The sequence below is a fragment of the Zingiber officinale genome, chromosome 2B (genome assembly GCF_018446385.1).
Source record: "Zingiber officinale cultivar Zhangliang chromosome 2B, Zo_v1.1, whole genome shotgun sequence".
NCBI classification, from domain to species: Eukaryota; Viridiplantae; Streptophyta; class Magnoliopsida; order Zingiberales; family Zingiberaceae; genus Zingiber; species Zingiber officinale.
The window spans coordinates 91,195,832-91,199,935 of record NC_055989.1 but is presented as its reverse complement, the minus strand read 5'-3'; the positions used below and the strand labels follow the sequence as shown (position 1 = coordinate 91,199,935).

General features: G+C 43.2%; 1 non-coding gene across 1 annotated transcript; it reads left to right on the top strand.

Annotated features, from left to right (window-relative positions):
• The first annotated feature begins 326 nt into the window (after positions 1-326).
• TRNAK-UUU lies at positions 327-399 on the top strand. The gene has a single exon. It is a non-coding gene; the product is annotated as a tRNA-Lys (tRNA).
• Positions 400-4,104: the final 3,705 nt, after the last annotated feature.

The window sequence follows — 4,104 nt, the reverse complement described above, 5'->3', positions numbered from 1 at the left end:
GAGAAAAGAAGCATGCATGTGAGAGAGGAAGATAGTATAGAAATATAAAAATTTTTATTCAATTGAAATAAAAAATGTTATCGCTCATTTCAAGCGATCTAGTATCATCATCTCTATAACAAAATAAAGATTAATAAATTATAAGAGGTATTTTACTCTAATACAATAACTCTTTACGTGAAAATACTAAACACTTAACAAGGCATTTTAAAATTATCAAAAATTGACCTAGGGCCGATTGGAGTATACAACTGTCGATTAAAATTTGTAAGGATACTCTTTAATTTAAAGGATATTATTAAATACTGATAAATAAAAAAATATCGGCCGTCTTAGCTCAGCTGGTAGAGCGCGTGGCTTTTAACCACGTGGTCGTGGGTTCGATTCCCACAGACGGCGATTTGTTTTATACAACATTTTCCGCTTTCATTTCTTGTTACACACATTTTTACCAGGATACGGAGATTTTTTTTTTCTTTCGTTTTGCGTGTTTTTCATTTTTTTTGTTTTTTTATTTCATTTTTGTTTGTTTTTTATTTTTTATTTTTTGTTTTTTGTTTTTGGTTTGGATAGGCCGCCGAAGAGAGCTGAGAACAGAAATCCTTCGTCTATCGCATGCAATTTCTCGCAAACGAGACAAATTACCACGGGCACAGCTTTTCGAGTTCATTTATCTTGCTGCTGCTGCTGCTGCTGCTGCTGATCCAGTCGACTTTGCAGCAGAAACAAATGAGGGAAGGATTCAGATCATATGAAGCTCTGATTTGTATTTACGATCAACATTTATTTTCACCCACACTACGAATCGACTGTTTCACATAGAACATTGATTCCTGTGGCAGACAAGCTCTGTCAAATAGAGAATTCCTTACATAGAAAATTTTTGCAGCCATAGAAACTGGCTCTCTTCTCTTGTGATGGATGCTCTTGTCATTTTTGCCTCTGGAATTCCAACGCAATTTTTCATTTTTTTGCCTCTGGAATTCCAACGCGATTTTTTAAATTTTGGATAGGTGTGCATTTATGCCTGCGTTTTTTTTGCAATTTTATGCTGAACTAATTGAATCCTGGACTCGAAGTTTATAACTTTATTCCCAATGTAGATTTCTTTAGGTTACTTCGCTAACAAGGATAAAAGTGAGTTTTTCCTCATGCTTTCTTTATGCTTCGAGTCGGAAAATAAAAATTAATGCCTTCTGTGTATCAGAGGCTTGATCGGATCATTAGATGTTCGCTTGGTTCTCAAGGTGAATGCTTCTTATATGTTTGTTTATGGGATCAATTCACTTTGGAAAGTAGGAAGATCATGATCTCACCATTGTTGTTACTTTCAAATAATCAGGCCAGCCGTTGCCTGCCATTGAGCCAGTGTCTCTCAACTGTGGAAGTGAGAACGGTAGAGGAAAAAGAAAGGTGGTGGAAGCGAGGTTTGAAGGCCATTTCAGAAGAAAAGTTAGCGGTTGTACTTCTTTCTGGTGGACAAGTAATTTGACAGGAATGAGCTTATGTGGATCTCTTTCTTTTTTCTTAAGCTACTTTGTTGCAATAATCCTACAGGCTTTGGCTTTCATAGCTATTCTTCTCTAGTAGATTTGACTATGCCCTTCTTTGTTTGACATTGTTCGTAGTCTTAAATTCAGTCGATGTAGACATTGCTATAAGAAATCTTATAGTTTAAGGTGTGTGTTCCTGTTCGGAGTCTGAATCAGACGAAGGCCTGATGAAGTGTCGCAAGCATTGACGGGGAGGAGACTATGATGCGGCGGTCACACGAACACCCCAGAGGGGACCCCCATGTGACCCTGAAGAAATACGGAGCCGGCGTCTGCAATACCAGACCCCTGCACACACCCAGACAAACATACGGAGCGTTAGAGACCAAGAACAAGGGAAAAAGTCTCCGAAGCAGGCCCTCCGATGCTCAAGTCAGGTACTTTTTCCCCAGAAGAACATTGTATAAAGGAAGAAGAAAAATAGACAAGTGTGCGAGTAAGTGTACTTGTGCAAGGGAGAGAACGTTTCTTTTTATATGACAATACGTACCTTCTGGAGACTGACCCTTGTCAGAGGATATCAAGTGTCAGGACTGGTCGAGTGGTGGAGGACACATGACTCGCTCCTATAGACCGGAGGAGGGTTCTACGGGCAGATGATCTCAACCGTTGGAATATTCCCTGATATACAATAGATATTTTCTGACAGGTTGTTACGATTCCCTGACCTGTTGTCGTATAGTGTCTTCTATCCTGCCCGGGTGTGATTGAAACAACCCTGATTAGTCTGTTGAGTGTTGATGAACAGACTGGTCGGGCCCCTTCCGCCAGTTTTTATGATTCCGACCCCACCGAGGGTGATAAGTCTGCTCACATAGGCCCGCTCAACAATCCCTAATCAGTAAAGCCAGGTCGGGTTGGGTCTTGACCATGCTTCTTGCCGCAACCCTGGTTTCCCGACCGGGAGACCCCTCTCTGACTTCATACCCTAGATAGCCCCAAGTGGTCCCCCTCCATATATCGACTGTCCCACCTCCTTGTCTTTTGACTGTCACGTCCCCGTGACTTTTGACTACCGCGTCCTCTTGACTTTTGACTGTCACGTCTCCTTGACTTCTGACTACCACATTACCTTGACTTCTAACTACCACGTCACCTTGACCCAACCCTACTACCATGCATTGTATCACAAGTCTCCCCCTAAGTCTAGTTGAAAGAGGCCCGGGTCCGACTGACTAGACCAGAATCCGGTTTCACTCAGCCTTGTTACCGCGACGTCAACTACTGCTTCCTCTCCCCGGGCCGTTGAGAATTTACCATGCTCTTGGATGTTGCACCATCTCCCGGATGTTTGTGCCGCTACATCAATCCCTAGATCTTGGGATACACATCGTGTCCTTGAATGCGATACCATTTCCTATGTGTCATTTGTGTGTTCCGATGATGATATCTCTTTAAGAAGAGCTGACCCCTTTCATACCCTTACACTTTCCTTGTACTCCTTCCTGCCATAGAATCTCTATTAGAGCCTGATGAAATATCATCTTTACACCAACAACTCACTCATCTGACTCAGATACTTGCCCAGAAGGATGAGGCCTTATTGGAGATGACACAGAGTAGGGACCTTCAATCTTCCCTTCGCCGAGAGATGGAAGAACTTTGGTTAACCGCTAAGTCTCGGACCCGAGCTGAGGCGGCCTTGAAGCATAAGGCTCATGCCGATCTGGAGAGTCGGGCTTACTTTATTGCCTATTTGAAGATAAAACATGAGGACTCTCTGACCCTTCTCCAAGAAGAAAGTCGGCTAAAAGATGAAATTATCGCCCAGCAACATCGCTCCATCTAGTGTATCAAGACAGAATTGACCCAGGTACGAGCCCAGTTGGAGCGAGCAAGTCGGGCAGATTGATCCAGCTATCAGTATCAACTTGACCCTACTGATTGAAAGGGAAGTGGGCACTACATATACTCCTAGCATGACAATATGTATTTTGAAGAATGTCTTCTGAACTTTAAAAAATAAATGTCAATCAGGCTATGCTGTGGATCTTTGTTCATATCTTTCTTTTATGTTTCCTTCTTCTTTCTGGCACTTCTCCTTTTGTGTAATCCCCTGAATTGCTGAATATGAAAATATACTTACTGATAGTTGGCGTTGAGGCTAGAGTCTAGAATCCTGATCGAGAGGTCGTTGGTTGTGAGAGCAAACTCACTTATAAGTCGCACTGGGGCGAGAGTCTGGAGGCGTGAGAGCATGCTCACTTGTAACTTGCACTGGGACGAGAGTCTAGAAGCGTGAGAGCATGCAAACTTATAACTCGCACCGGGGTGAGAGTCTGGAATCCCGACCAAGAGGTCGTGGGTCATGAGAGCAAGCTCACTTATAACTCGCACTGGGGCGAGAGTCTGGAGGCGTGAGAGCATGCTCACTTATAACTCGCACTGGGGTGAGAGTCTGGAATCCCGATCGAGAGGTTGTTGGTCGTGAGAGCAAGCTCACTTATAACTCGCACTGGGATGAGAGTCTGGAGGCGTGAGAGCATGCTCACTTGTAACTCGCACTAAGACGAGAGTCTAGAAGCATGAGAGCATGCTCACTTATAACTCG